Source organism: Erinaceus europaeus, chromosome 3 (genome assembly GCF_950295315.1).
Source record: "Erinaceus europaeus chromosome 3, mEriEur2.1, whole genome shotgun sequence".
In the NCBI taxonomy this organism is placed as follows: Eukaryota; Metazoa; Chordata; class Mammalia; order Eulipotyphla; family Erinaceidae; genus Erinaceus; species Erinaceus europaeus.
In genome coordinates this window covers 156,690,982-156,706,726 of record NC_080164.1, presented here as the reverse complement: position 1 = coordinate 156,706,726, position 15,745 = coordinate 156,690,982, and positions in this window count along the sequence as shown.

Sequence of the window (15,745 nt, the reverse complement as noted above, 5' to 3'; positions counted from 1 at the left end):
TCCCAGCAAGCTATATGGTAAACAGATTATTTTTCTACTTGGTTTTCCAGGAAGTCTTATACTTTATCATTGAACTCAGAAGAGGTTGACCCAAATCTCTTCCAATTTTGGGAAAGCCATATGACCTCCCAAATATTTTATTTGCGTATCACAAAAAGAGGAAAGCACACTGAGCTAAGAATAAAGGAGATTTGGACTCCCCTGCGTTCCCATCCTGACTTTGATATTTGATCTTGAGCAACTTTCCAAACATCAGACAGCTGACTTTCACTAACACCCCACTCCACCCCCACCTCTTTTAGGCTACACAGTGATATGTGATCCTTTTTTTTTTTCTCTCTCTCTCTATTCCTTTTTTTGCCACCAGGGTAATCACTGTGGCTCAGTACCTATATGACTTCACTGTGGCAAATTCTCTTTTCTGTAGATAGAAGATGAGAAATAGAAACAGTTATGGAGAGAGACTGAGATGAGAGACACCACAGCACAGCTCCACCGTTTGTGATGCTGACTTCCTGCCGGCACTCCCACGTGGTTACCTAAGGCTTGAACCCCCAGGGCCTAAAGCATGATTACAGGTCCACTCTACCTGGTGAACCACCTGCCGCAGCCCCTGTTCTCCCCTGAATTCATCATCTTGTGACTCATCTGCCTGGCCCTGATCTTTCCCCTTTTTATCTCAGGTATTTCCCTTCATAAAACTCTTTAAACATTGAATCCCATTTTAATGTCTGCTTTTTTGGAGAATCCAGACTAACACACAATTCTGATCTACCTCCCAGGAATATTTGATTTTTAAAAAATTTTTATTTGTAAAAAGGAAACACTGACAAAACCCTTAGGATTGGAGGGGTACAACTCCACACAGTTCCCGCCACCATATGTGATTTTAAGTCATTCACACCAGTTTCACTGGAGCCCTCCATCTTGCATCTATCTTCTTACCAGACCCAGAATTCACTTCCAATGCACTGACATCTACAGATGTCTTGTGCCCTCCTATGGTGGGTGCTGCTGGTCTCAGAAATGTTCAGACCAGACATGGCCTCTGCAGCCTCCATTCTGGGACAGTGTTCTCTGCTTTGAGATGACATTTTTGTTTTCTTTTTATCATTTTTTAAAACTTTATTGCCACCAGGATTATTGCTGGGGTCTTTGCGGCTTTTTTTTAATAGGACACAGAAATTGAGAGGGGCAGGAAAGATAGAGGATAGAGAGGGAGAAAGAAAGAGAGACACCTGCTCACCTGCTTCACCATTTCTGAAGCTTCCCTTTTGCAGGCAGGGAGCAGGGCTCAAACCCAGCTCTTTATGAATGGTAATGTGTGTGCTTAACTGGGTGCACCACCGCCCAACCCCCATGTTTCTCTTTACATGTTACCTGTACAGCTTTTTTTTTAATCTCTGAGGATAAAGACAATCTTTCATATTTTATTTGTATACCATAAAAATAATATTTCAGGCTGAGAGAGAGCATAATGGTTATACAGAAGACTTTCATGCCTGAGGCTTCAAGGTCCCAGATTCAATCCGCAGCACCACTATAAACCATACTTTGGTAAGAATAAATAAATAAAATAATAATATATTAATAAATAAAAGATATTTCCCACTTATTGAAGATATACTTTCCATTCAAAGTGTTTTTCAATGCTGTGCAAGTAGGTAAGTGATTTAGCTGTAACTATTGTTTTATGCTTTTGACATGGGGAGTTTTGATGACTCTGAGGGAACCACTCCTCCCAGGGCTAGCTAATTCCTAGAGAAAATAAACAACTAAGTTGCTAAAGTGATCTTCAAAGACAATCAAGCAACCCAGAATCTACAACCTAACCATTTCCTCCTCTTACCCTCCAGACCACAATATACCTGCCATAACAACCCAAACCAGACAACTGCAAACAGTCCGTATGTCTCCAAAACTACTGAACTTATTAAACTAGCCAATTCTAATATGACTTAGTCCTCCACCATTCATTTCTGCAGAAACCACAATCAGGACTCCTCCCAACAAGCCCCACCTCCCTCTGTCTTTTGAGCAAGCTTTGTACTTCTCTACTGGACTCTAGTCCCCAAGGAGAGGCTGCACGCCCCCCCATCTGCACGACCCCCCCCCCATCTTGAGTACTGAGTAACAAATTACCCTTTTCAATGGCCACAGACTCATGATCTGTTGGTTTTACCTTACCTCAAATTTTCTTTTTTTCTTTCTATTCCTGGAATGTGGTGTAGTAATTTTACTGCTGATTGCAAAGGGCTTATTTATTGCCAGAATGGCAGTACCCTCCTCAGAAACATGGACTAGTGTATCCCCAAGATGGAGACAACCCTGTCAACCATTGGGCATGTTTTTCTAATCTTTATTTATTTATTGGATAGACACAGTCAGAAATTGAGAGGGAAGGGAGAGACAGAGAGGGAGAGAGGGAAAAACACCTGTAGTCCTGCTTCACCACTTGTGAAGCTTCCCTCCTATGGGGGGGGGAAGGCCTCAAACCTGGGACCTCATGCACTATAATGTGTGCTCAACCAGGTGAACCACCACACAGCCCCAGCGTGCCGTTTTGTTGAAGGGGAGGAAGCAGCTAACTGGGACCCTCCCCTAAGCTGACCTCCAATGGTGTTAAAGGACTTTCCTCAGGATTCCTTCCCATTGGGCTCTTCTCCCTCCTCGTGCATATGAACATGTAGTGGCCATCTTTGCCTGTCCAACTTTTGTTAAGTCAGAGAGCTGCTTTCTACTGTGTTTTCATGGGTTTGTATATTCTGCAGGAATCCCTGAGTGTACAGAGGAACTCACTAGAGCCATCCCAGAAATATAATATTCCAGGCAAAAGTACCCTATCAGTGTATACGCAAATGGTCCAGTATACTAGTCGCTGGGAGTCTATCAGGTTAGCCTGACCTCAAGATCTCTGTTCACCTTGACTAGATATTCCATAAGTCCATTCTAGGAGTGACCTGGGGCAGGGCTGCTCTACCTACTGATTATAGGACCACAGAATTTTTTTTGTTCAAGGTTTCCCCACCCCATATCTGCCTCTACTCATAATGGTTTCCTTTGTTTTTGCAGTGTTGGAGAGTGAGTTCATTGTAACATGTGCACTCAGCCAGGGGTGCCACCATTCTGGAGAGTGAACTCATATACTACTGATACAACTACTGATTTTTTTTTTTTTGCCTCCAGGGTTATTGCTGGGGTTCGGTGTCTGCACTATGAATCCACTGCTCCTGGAGGCCATTTTCTCCCTTTTTTTTTTTTTTGCCCTTGTTATTACTGTTGTTGTTGTTGGATAGGACATAAAGAAATTGAGAGAGAACAGGAAGACAGAGAGGGAGAGAGAAAGATGGACACCTTCAGACCTGCTTCACTGCTTGTGAAGCAATCCCCCTACAGGTGGGGGTCTGGAGGCTCAAACTGGAATCCCTGAGCCAGTCCTTGTGCTTTGTGTGTTTAACCGCCTGCACTATTGCTCAGCCCCCAATCACTGATTATTTTTAGAGAGCGTGTAAAGAAGGAAGACTGGAAGGAAGAAAGAACTCCATCCGGTGCTGTCTATTGGTGCTCCCATGTGGTGGGCTAGAACCTAGGGCTTTGCACTGGGTAATGTCCATGCTCTACCAGGTGAGCTACTTCACATTTTATACTAGAAAACTATTAAAAAAAAAAAGTAACAGGGAATGGGGAGATAGTATAAAGGTTATGCAAAAAACTCATGCCTGAGGCTCTGAGGTCCCAGGTTCAATCTCCTACTATAAGCCAGAGCTTAGCAATGCCCACTATCCCTATCATTCTCTATCTTATTATCTGTATCTATTATTTCTCCCATTTAAATAAATAAATAATTTAAGAGACACTGTAGACACACACACACACATATATATAATTTTCCCCCTAGAGGAGAGGTTGTACTGAAAAAAATCAAGCAGTGTCATTATATATTTGGTAAAGTGATCCAGTTATTCCAGAACATCAAATAAAGAAAAATCTGATTTTCTTTTGTGGGTGAGTAGAAACATCCAGAATCTGTATTAGTTTCCCACCCAAGCCAGCAATGGGGGAAATAGCAGAAGTGAGAGTTTGGTAAATATGAGCTGCATTCATTAGGATAGAAGAACAATCATTAACTGGGAGCTTAACAAGGATAGATGAGTATTATTTTCCTGTGGAATAGTGTTGTAGGAGCATTTTCAGGTATTTGAAGCTCTGCTCCATATAGTCATTCAGGACCTGGGGGCCTTGGCCTCTTCTACATAGTCAGGTTGACCCTCCTTTGGTTCTAGCCAGGTAAGGGGGTAAATAATGGAAGGAGGAATGCCCAGTGTCTTTGTTGGTAGCCCAGAGTGGCCAGTGGCATGTTTAGTCACATTTTGTAATGAGAACCTGGCCACATGACCATGTCTAACTGTACTCTGGCTGCAAAGTGGAGAATGAACTGTCATGTGCTCAGCTGCAATCTCTCCAGTTATCAGGAAGGGAGAGAAAACTGATCTGGAGGGAGTGTGACTGTCTCCACTCTATGACCATGGACTGAAAAAGCTTTAGAAAAGCAATCTCCTACCTACAGAGAATTTTGGTCCATACTTCCAGAGGAGGGAAATGTTCAGGGAAGATGACATCAGAATCTTTGTTTTTATACCATCACTGGGAGGGAAGCAAATCTGGAAAACACCAGAGGAAGTCAAGCACAAACACTGTATTGCTTATCTGAGAGGAAAAGAGGAAAAAGGAAGGACACTCAGAAGTAGTAATAGGTACAGGTATCACTTAGCAAGTGCTAAGTGCTTAGCAGGGCCATACAAGTGAATAAAAATGAACAAAAGTATATATAGAGATATATAGATAGATAAATATAGATATGTAGTCAACCCATATTTGTGACCTCAGGAAAACTATTGCAGTGTCTATTAGAGAGGGATGTGGACACATAACTCTGGTGGTGGGAGTGGTGTGGAGTTATACCCCTATTATCTTATAATTTTGTAAATCACTAATAAAAAATGGAAAAAAAAAGAAAAGTAGTCATCTAATGAGGCATTCTTCTTTTATTTCTCCCTTTCTCATGCAGAAAAAATTATATAATTCCTTTATTTGAGAAATGATACTGAAACTCAGAGATCAGTTAAATCTACTGCAAAAATGGTAATTTTTTTGTAGGGGTGTAATTAGTGGTTTGCAGTACAGTTGTTAGCACATGACTACAATTTCTCATCTCCCATTGACAGGAGATTCTTCTAAAACTGTGTTTTTTTCTGTATTCAAACAGCTGTAGCTGTACCAGATGGGAAAATATTTAGTCAGAAAGCAGCAAACTAGTGTTTTGGGGGAATAGAATTTAGTTTAACTTCTGCATGTCATTTTGTTTAGATTTTTATTTTTTAAAAAAGAAGTATTTATTTACTTAGAGAGCTAGGAGAGGGAGGGGACTAGAGCATTGCTCAGTTCAGTCATAAGGTGGTGTCAGGGATTGAGCTTGCAGTTTGGAGAGCCTCAGTCACAAAACCTGGTGTTTTAAAAGGCTGAGCTATCTCCCCGGTCCAAAATTTTGAGATTTTGTTTCTTGTTTGCATTGACCTTCTTGCAGACCTGGCTCTTGCTGTCCTGAACACTCTCTCCTAAGCAGGTGCGGTTGGTTCTGGTGTACAGGTTCAGACTATCTGCAATTTCAGAAGCAGGAGCTGCTGTGAACAAATCCTGCTTTTTTAGAAAGGAGCAGCATCAACACATGACTTAACTTTTCTTTTCCCAGTAATTTAGCTAGTGCCTGACCCATCTCGTTGAAACATTTTGTCTGCACTATCAATTTCATATATGAGAGTATCACCATTACTCGACATTTTTCTCAGTTTTTAATCAGATGTTTCTGTTTAAGAATATTTCTAGTCAACAATATTTATACACCTTTCCCATATTTGGGAGCTACTCTCTTCCCTGATCCAGCTTTCTGGTCCTTTTTCCAGCTATGATATCATCTCCCCACAATAACTTGGATCCACCTACATATCAGATGTCAGGCTCAGGAAAAAAAAAAAAAAAAAAAAACACTAGTGTAGTCATGGGCCCTTTGGAATATAACTAAAATAGGCCTACTAGCTATCTACAAAACAGAAACCCCCCAACTCTTCATCTGAACTATTCCAGCCTTTAAGTTTATGATTAGTAATAATTTTGTTTGGCTCTATATGTTAACTCTTTTTTCAGCCACCAAGTTCCAGATGCTAAGGTGATGCCAACCAGACTTCACTGGTCAGACAACCCCACCAGTGTGTCCTGGAGCCCTGCTTCCCCAGAGCCCCACCCCACTAGGGAAAGAGAGAGATAGGCTGGGAGTGTGGATCAACCTGTCAAAGCCCATGTTCAGCAGAGAAGCAATTACAGAAGACAGACCTTCCACCTTCTGTACCCCATAATGATCCTGGGTCCATACTCCCAGAGGATTATGAAAGATGGGAGTTGGGTGGTGTGGGACTATGTGAAAGCCTGGTAGAGCTTAGGGGAGCTCTCCCATCCTTGTGATGGAGGTCTGGAAAGACACCCTACTTGTCAGTCTCTCCCTTCTAGGGATGGAGCTAAGAGGGAAAAGCTTTCTGTGACTCAGTTTCCTCTTTTAATTCTCTTAAAGCTTCACAAAGGCCTGCAACCTCTCACACTTAGTTCATTCCCCTACTGGCAGACCAAATGGCTGCCTGCTTGTAAGTTCATTTAGAGTTCACTACGTTCACTATAAGTTCACCACATTCACTGTAAGTTCACCACCCTTTGATCACACATATAAGCATACTCTATCACAAGCCTTGCCAGTACCCTGGCAGTGAGACCCCACACTTTATTTCCTTGTCTTTGATATCTATGATTTACATCAGGCCTTGCCCTTCTCTGCTTTATCTCACCTTACTTGTTCAACCACTGTTTTTCTCAATACCTTTGGATAATTAACATGTCTTGCATCATGGAAACTAATTGCTTTGACCTTTCTGTATCTCATCAATTCTTGTCATTCCTACCCCTCCCCACCATAGGGGTATCTGGCCTTTAGAACCCTGTAATTTCTGACGTATTTGAAAAATATCTTTTGTTCTGTTTGCTGTAAAACCCTGTGCTTACCCCAAGTAAAGTGGAAGTTCATACCTGAACCTCTCCTGGCGCTTCTTTCTGCATCATGCAGTCACTAGAACTGGTGACGAGAGGGCCAGCAGCTGCCTTGGGTTTTGAGGCTGCCCACGTGAGCACCATCCCACGGTAGCGCAGTGGGTTAAGCACACATGGCGCAAAGCACAGGGACCGGCACAAGGATCCTGGTTCGAACCCCTGGCTCCCCACCTGCTGGGGAGTCACTTCACAGGTGGTGAAGCAGGTCTGCAGGTGTCTGTCTTACTCTCCCCCTCTCTGTCTTCCCCTCCTCTTTCCATTTCTCTCTGTCCTATCCAACAATAATGACAAATAACAATAATAACTACAACAATAAAAACGAGGGCAACAAAAGGGAATAAACAAATAAATAAATAAAAATTTTTTTAAATATGAAAGATATCAGGTGATGGGATGGGATAGGGAGTTCTGGTGGTGGGAACTGTGTGGAGTTGTACCTCTCTAATCCTGTGTTTTTTGTTGGTGTTTCCTTTTTATAAATACAAATTTTAAAAAGGGAAAAAAGAATATTTCTGTCCTCTCTTAGTGTACATGAGCTTTCAATTTCTCCCTTTTCTTTATGACTCTAGTGTGTAAACTGTGTCTATTAACAGGTTTTCTTCAGTTCAGTTTATAATGGGGATATATCCAGATAAACCCATTAGAAACTTAACATATCTGGAGCTGAAAATGCTGACTAGGAGCTGTGGCTTGCTGTCACTGCCCAGAATCGTGAGAAAGTATCATCACCCTGCTCAAGTTAAAAATCCTAAGTGGAGGGGGTAGGGAGGTAGCACACCTGGTTAAACACACATAGTACAAAGGCCAAGGACCAAGCAAGGATCCTGGTTCAAACCCCTGGTTCCTTGACTGCAGGGGGTCAGTTCACAAGTGGTGATGAAGGTCTGCAGGTGTCTATTCTTCTCTCTCCCTCTCTATCTTCCCCTCCTCTCTCAATTTCTCTCTGCCCTATCCAGCAACAGCAATGACAACAATAACAACAACAAGGGCAAAAAAATAAATGGGGAAAATGGCCTCCAGGAGCAGTGGATTCGTAGTGTAGGCACCGAGCCCCAGTAATAACCCTGGAAGCAAAAGAAAAAATATATATAGAGAAAAAAATGGCTTTCAGAAGCAGTGGATTTGTAGTGCCAGCACCAAGCCCTGGTGATAACCCTGGAGGCAAGTAAAGAAGAGTAAGGAAAAAGAAAAGAAAAGAAAAAAAAGAAAGAAAAGGAAAGAAAAGAGAAAAGAAAAGAAAATAAAGTACTCTGAAGCCATTAAAATAGGGCACCTGTTTATATATTGATTTTTTTGTTTTGTCTTGTTTTACTCTAGCTCACATATCCCTTGTTTGGCTTCCTTTTTTTTGTTCATGCTTCTTGAATTTGCCCCCTCTTTTAAATCTAAATGATGAAAACTCAAGATTTTTTTGCTCTTCTCATCACTGGATATATCACTTTTTTTTTTCTTTCCATTTATTTCACCTGACAATTCATTCCAGTGGGAATCAGCTAACTCAGACTAAAGATAATTCTTCTCTTAATCATCCAGGTCCATGAAATTAAAAAAAAAATGTTACTTCAAATTTCCAAAATATGCTTGTAGGTTAAATACTAAGTCATTTTATTAGATGGACTGGAATTAGAGAGTTGACTCATTTTAGTTCAGTGTCTAAAACAAAATGTCACACAGTAAGGTCGTTTGCATCATGTAGTGGGTTCCTGGAAACAGCTAACTCTAAGCAGTGAATGACATTTATAAGAAAGAAACATAAGAAAAGTAAAACATAAAAGATAGTGGCCAGCTGGATAAGCAGAATTTTACCTCCTTGCTGGTTTTCACTTTGTAGCCTCCCAATATACTTGGACTTGACTCTTGGGAAGTATATATATGTTAGGTTAATAAAAAGAAAATAGGGAGTTGGGCTGTAGCGCAGCGGGCTAAGCGCAGGTGGCGCAAAGCACAAGGACCGGCCTAAGGATCCCGGTTCGAACCCCGGCTCCCCACCTGCAGGGGAGTCGCTTCACAGGCGGTGAAGCAGGTCTGCAGGTGTCTGTCTTTCTCTCCTCCTCTCTGTCTTCCCCTCTTCTCTCCATTTCTCTCTGTCCTATCCAACAACGACGACAACAACAATAATAACTACAACAATAAAACAACAAGGGCAACAACAAAAAAAGGGGAATAAATAAATAAAAGAAAAAAAGAATCAAAAAAGTATTTAAAAAAATAAATTAAAAGAAAATAAACTATACTTCTAGCTTATTAATTTCAAAAAAGCATTTTTTATTAATAATAAGACAATGTATAATTGATTTTCTTGCGTGACCAGGGTAGTGGTCTAAGAGGCCTCTGTTTTTAGGGGTTTTTTTTTTTTTTTAGATTTAATTTATTTATGAGAAAGATAGGAGGAGAGAGAAAGAACCAGACATCACTCTGGCACATGTGCTGCTGGGGATCAAACTCTGGACCTTGTGCTTGAGAGTCCAAGCTTTATCATGGAGCCACCTCCCGGACCATGAGGCCTCTAGTTTGATCCCCAACATTACATATGCTAAAGCTGGTACTCTGGTCTCTCTCTCTCTCTTCCTCTCTCTTTGCTAATATATACATAAATATTTTCTACTAAAATACTACATTAAAATACTATTTTACCATTATAAGCAATAAATCTGTCCAGGGTCATATGGAAGAATCTCCCCTACCCACACTGACCATGACATATAAATGACATAACCACAGAACCACCTACTGGCTGAACAGCAGAAATCATGCTTAACCAAAACATGGGGAAAATACAATTGTTCAAACACAGGACGATCTGGAGAAAATGTCAGATTTAAATTTAGAAAACTTCTTATGAAGGCAATTCAAGAATCTAACCATAACAAACAGATACAAATTCAAGATCATTTCATCAAAAATTTGCAGAACACACAAAGACAAGACCAAAGAGAGCTACAGGATGTGAAGCACACTTAGGATGAAGTTAAGGCTTACATAAGAGACCTAGTAAGTAGAATAAATCAGCCTCAGGAGAGAATATCAAATCTAGAAGTTAAAATCATCACACACTGAGTTCAAAGTGGTTGAAGAAGAAAGGCTTGTGAAAAATGAAGCACTTCTCTGTGAAATAGCAGACTCCATCAGAAAAATGAATGTGACAGTTACTAGTATACCTGAGGACAAAGGGTGGGTGAATGGAGCAGAGAACATACCAAAAAAAAAAAAAAAAAAAAAAGCAGAAAATTTTCCATACCTTGGCAATGTTCAAGCAATAGGCATCCAGGAAGCAGAATGGACACCAGATTTCCCAAATCCAAAATGTCCCACACCATGATACATTATAGTAAAACTATCCAAAAGCAAGGACAAAGAAAAAATATTGCAGGCTTCTAGGGTAAACAAGAATCTGACATACAGTGATAGAACCATCAGCTTTTCATCAGATTTCTCATCACAAACCCTAGAGGCAAAGAGTAGAAGGACATATTCAAAGTATAAAAGAGGGGCTGGGCAGTTGTGCACCCAGTTAAGTGCACATATCACCAGGTACAAGTACCTGGGTTCAAGCCTCCATTTCCCTCCTGCAGGAGGAACCCGTCATGAGTGGTGAGACAGGTCTGAAAGTATCTTTCTTTCTCTCCTCTCTATCTCCTTTCCCTTCTCAATTTCTTTCTGTCTTGTCAAATAAAAATAGAAAAAGAAAAAAAAACTTAAAAAAATGACCACTGGGAGTGGTAGCACTGAGCCCCAATGATAACCCTTGTAGCAAAACAGAGAGAGAGAGAGAGAGAAAGAAAGAGAGAGAGAGGAGTAAAAGATATAAACTGCCAGCCATGAATACTTTATGCTGCTAAATTATTCCTCAAGTATAAGGGAGAAGTAAAAATCTTCCCAAACTATAGAAACTGAAGAGATTCACCACCACCAATCTTGCCTTGTAAAAATTTGTGAAAGAAGTCATACATAAAAAGAAAAAAATGAATTCCAACTCCAAACAAGGGCGTCAGTGGCAGAATAGAACCAGGAACACAAACAGCAACAACAGGAGGAAAAAGAAAAAGTTTTTGGAAAGGGGAGAGCAAAATGGATAGAGCAACGTAGCTGATGTTGGTGAATCAAAGCCAACTTAAAAAAAAAAAACTCTTGTAAATATTGTAAGTTAGACACAAAACTCATGGCAACCCAATGACATTCTTTAAGGAAAGTGTCCAAAAATTTGTGAGGCACCACAAAATGCCAATGCACGCTGGAGGAAAAAAGGAAATAATCAAAGGTATTGCACTTCCAACTTCAACATAAGCCCACACATATATAGTCACCATATATAAGACAAAGGGACCAAAATCACTCATGAGGGGAAAAAAAGTTTCCTTCAATAAAAGATAATGCAAAAACTAGACATCCATATGTAGAAAAAAATAAAACTAGATTACCAGTTAACATGATACGCCAAAATCCGATCAAAGCGGGCCTGTTCCAATCTTTGCCTTACCTGGAATGGAACCTGAAGAAATAGTATTGGGTGGGAAGAGTCAAGAAGAGAGGGATGAATACCAGATGACTTCACTTGTCTGTGGAATTTGGGAGACGAGGTCAGAAAGGGGAAAAACAAAAACAAAAAACAGGGTGACACTTGTACTGGAGCTAGTGTACTGCACCAAAGCAAAGCACTCTGGGAAAGGAGTGCAAGAGCGGGCAAAGCATGAGGGGTGAGGGAAGAGGGTCCTAAGTTGGGGATGAGAGTGTTTTTTTTTTTTAATCATTATTTATTTATTGAATAGAGACAGCCAGAAATCGAGAGGGAAGTGAGAGACAGAAAGAGAGAGGGACAGAGAGATACCTTCGGTACTGGTTCACCACTCACAAAGCTCTCCCTCTGCAGGTGGGGACCAGGGACTTGGACCTGGGTCCTTGCACATTGAAACATGTGGACTCAACCAGGTGTGCCACCACTCAGCCCTTGAGAGTGTTTTGCAGATACCTGTCACATGGATTTGGGAAATTGTGCCCATGTGTAGACAACTATACTGTTAACTATTAACCTTCCACTGAAATGGAAAATGATGATAATATAAAATAGGATTGGGAGACAACTCAACCTGGTAAATTACCAATTTGCATGCCTTAGGCCCCCAGAGATACCAGGTTCGATACCTATTGCCTTCTTTTTTAAAAAAAAAAAAATTATTTATTCCCTTTTGTTGCCCTTGTTGTTTTATTGTTGTAGTTATTGTTATTGATGTCACCATTGTTGGATAGGACAGAGAGAAATGGAGAGAGGAGGGGAAGACAGAGACGGGGAGGGAAAGATAGACACCTGCAGACCTGCTTCACCGCTTGTGAAGCGACTCCCCTGCAGGTGGGAAGCCGGGGGCTTGAACCAGGATCCTTCCTCCGGTCCTTGCACCTGTGCTTAACCACTGCGCTACCGCCTGACTCCCCCCCCACCCCCCATTGCATTCTTTTGCAAGAGTTGAGCAGTACTCTGGTCCTTCTCTGTCCTTTCATTTTGTCACACAACAAATTAAAAAATAATAAAGAATATGTAATCCTTTCAATAGAAAAATATGTTTATCCTTTGTGCTCTAGTAATTACAGGTTAAAGGATGATGCTTTTTGTTTAGCCAAAAATAAATGCAGCACTAGCAAATAAATTAAGGAGACTCATCAAAGCATCAATTAGTAAACACCCTGGCTGAGCTCTGTGGCCTCAGGCTGTGTGGAATCTAGCTGTTCAAGTCAGGGGAGATTCATGGTTCTAAGATCAGCAGGTCTAGACTTGACAGGAAAGTTAATTTCTCTTAGGAGAGAGTCCAGTGCTCCAGGTCAGGTTGCCTTTCTCTCTGGCTCCCTTCCAAAAAGTGACTCAGCACCCAGGTTCCTTCAACCTTCCTCTGTCCCCTGGGGCATCAGAGTCTTCTGATCTCTAGCTTCCCAGAAGACTGGAGTGGAGGCTTGTGTGAGCAGTAGTTACCACACTCAAACTCCACAGCAAGGTTACCTCTCTATGCTATTCCTGAAAGAAAAGGAAAGGGAAACTTACAGCAATCTCTCATAATAACCACAAACGGCCTCCCTTCACTGCTTTTAGGATTGGGGAGAGAGCAAATGCAAGAGACTTTCATGCCTGAGACCCCAGGGTCCCAGGTTCAATTCTCAATATTATCATAAATATATATCAGAGCTCAGCAATGCTGTTGAAAGAAAGAAGGAAAGAAAGAAAGAAAGAAAGAAAGAAAGAAAGAAAAAGAAAGAAAAAGAAAGGAAGGAAGGAAGGAAGGAAGGAAGAAAGAAACTTAGTGTAGAAAATATATAAAAACCCTTTTACATATGTTTACTCCTGGAGTGAATGATATAGGTCAAATTTGGTGGGAAACAGTTACTTGTTTAATGCTGTTCTAGACTGTTCAGTTTTAACACCCCCACCCCCTACCCACCGTAAACCAGAGTTTAGCACTGCCTTGGCAAAAAGAAAAAAAATGATCTAAGTTTAAGTGCTCTTTAATTGTAACACTAGTATATTTCCTTGTGCCACAGAAAGCTAATACACTTCTTTTCTAATTGTTGAGGATAATTGTTGAGGTCCTAGCACTACTAGTGTGCTGCCTTTTCTGGAGACACTTTTGTATACTTTGGGGGGAGGCTGCTCCAGGGTCTTAATCCAAATAAATCGTTCCAATCTTGTCTCTGGAGGTTTTGGAAAGCTTCTGGGGGTATTTAGGCAGCCAGATCTCCCAGGACTCCTCAATTTCTCTCCCAAAGTGCTCACCAGGTTGTCTTCCTTATTCGAAATTCCTCATAGCCAAGGTTAAATGCATCACTAGGGGAAAAAAAAACACCATTTCCTGCCTAGGTCTTTTGCTTGTCACAAAGTCTTGCCAAAGTAAAGTCAGCTCTTTCTGGCTGGAATGGAGAAGTCCTGAATTCAGGCCCCTGAATGCCGAAGTCCAGGAGGAGGCAGTGAGCATTTAGCTGAAGACAACACAAGCATTTATAGCCTTTTTTCTTTGAAGATTGTTTCCTTTTGTAAAGGTAACTGCAGTGGGCAGATTTGCTTGTCTGTTTAATCAGAGCACCACTCAACTCTAGCTTATGATGGTAACAGGGATTGAACCTAGGACCTTGGAACCCAGGTATGAAAGTCTTTGGCATAACCATGATGCCATCTCCCCACTCCAGTAGATAAAATTTAAGATGGTGTCCTAGATGCCACTCCATGTAAGACATCACTCTGTGCGAGAAAGTCACAACACTGGGCACAGGGGAGATGGATTTGCAAGAGTTTTGAGTCAACCATGGAAATCAAGTAAATCAAATCTCCTGTGAAGCTGGCAGAAAGCTCACCTATGCTTCCTGCCCATCTACACTGCTGGCCCCCAGCTCAGCCTGTTGTGATTTGTGCTTACCAGAGCTATACATGTACACACACACACACACACACACACACACACACACACACACACACACACATGATGGCATTTTTCTTTCTTTGCATTTCCTTTTACCTAGTCTGCAATTTTTGCTATACCCTGAGTTCAAGTATGCCTTTCCTATTTTGCCTGAACTTTAGAAAACTAACATATGCCCATTAGAACAAATGCATTGTCACTACAGAGAATGATTAATATTTGTTTACACTCTTTTGCTGAGTGTACATGTCACCATACTTGAGCGCCTACGTTCAAGTCTCTAGGGCCAACTTGCAAGAGAGAAGCTTCATAAGCAGTAGAACACTGGTACAGGTGTTTCTCCTCTCTCCTTCTTTATCTCTCATTTTTTGTCAAAAAGAGAAAAAAGAAAGTGAACAAAGGAAAATTTAGGGCTACTGAGATTACTAAAGTTATACAGACATCAAGCCCTAGTGATAGCTGTAAAAGGCAGTAGCCTTGAAATTCTCTTTTTATGCAGTTGTTTGTTAAGTGCTTTTAGTATGAGTTGCTTGTAGTATGAGGTGGAAAATTCCTTGCCCTTTTCCCTTTGAAGAACGGGACTAATCAGTGAAGGCTATCAGGTGTTTTGCAGAAGTTCTGTGTGAGGGCTAGCCTTATCAGGACCTCTGCACAGCCCCAGCAGTATACTGGTCGCCATATGGCCTGGTATGACGGTAGGGGGATGTGAGGACCTAATACCTGGTCAAGTCTTATTGGTTGTCTGGTTTTGCAAGGTTTGAAATTAGCCTGCACTTTGCTTTGTATGGACCCCGCTTTTTGCTAAGTTTGAAATGATTGGATTTTGTGTTTGCTATAGCCTGTTCTTGGATGTAGGTTGATAAGGTGATGTGCTCCCCCTCCCTGAGTGTAGTCTGAATTCCTATAAATTGTGTGGTTTGAGCCCTGTTCGGGGTCGAGCTTGGTAGACTAACACCAGTCACCATCTCGGCCCAGATTGCAATTCGTCAATAAACATCTTTGCTTCCTTGCAGTGGATGGTGGTTTGATTTATGCTCGCTAACAATAGCCTTGATGGAAAAAAAAAGTCATCAGTGGCATAACACTACCTACAGGCTCAAGTCCAGTTAGTGTCCTGTTAATCTGTGTCTGGCCTCCCTATTTAGCCTCATCTCTGACCCCTCTCCATATGTAATCTTTCCAGCCCTCTTATTCTTCCATGT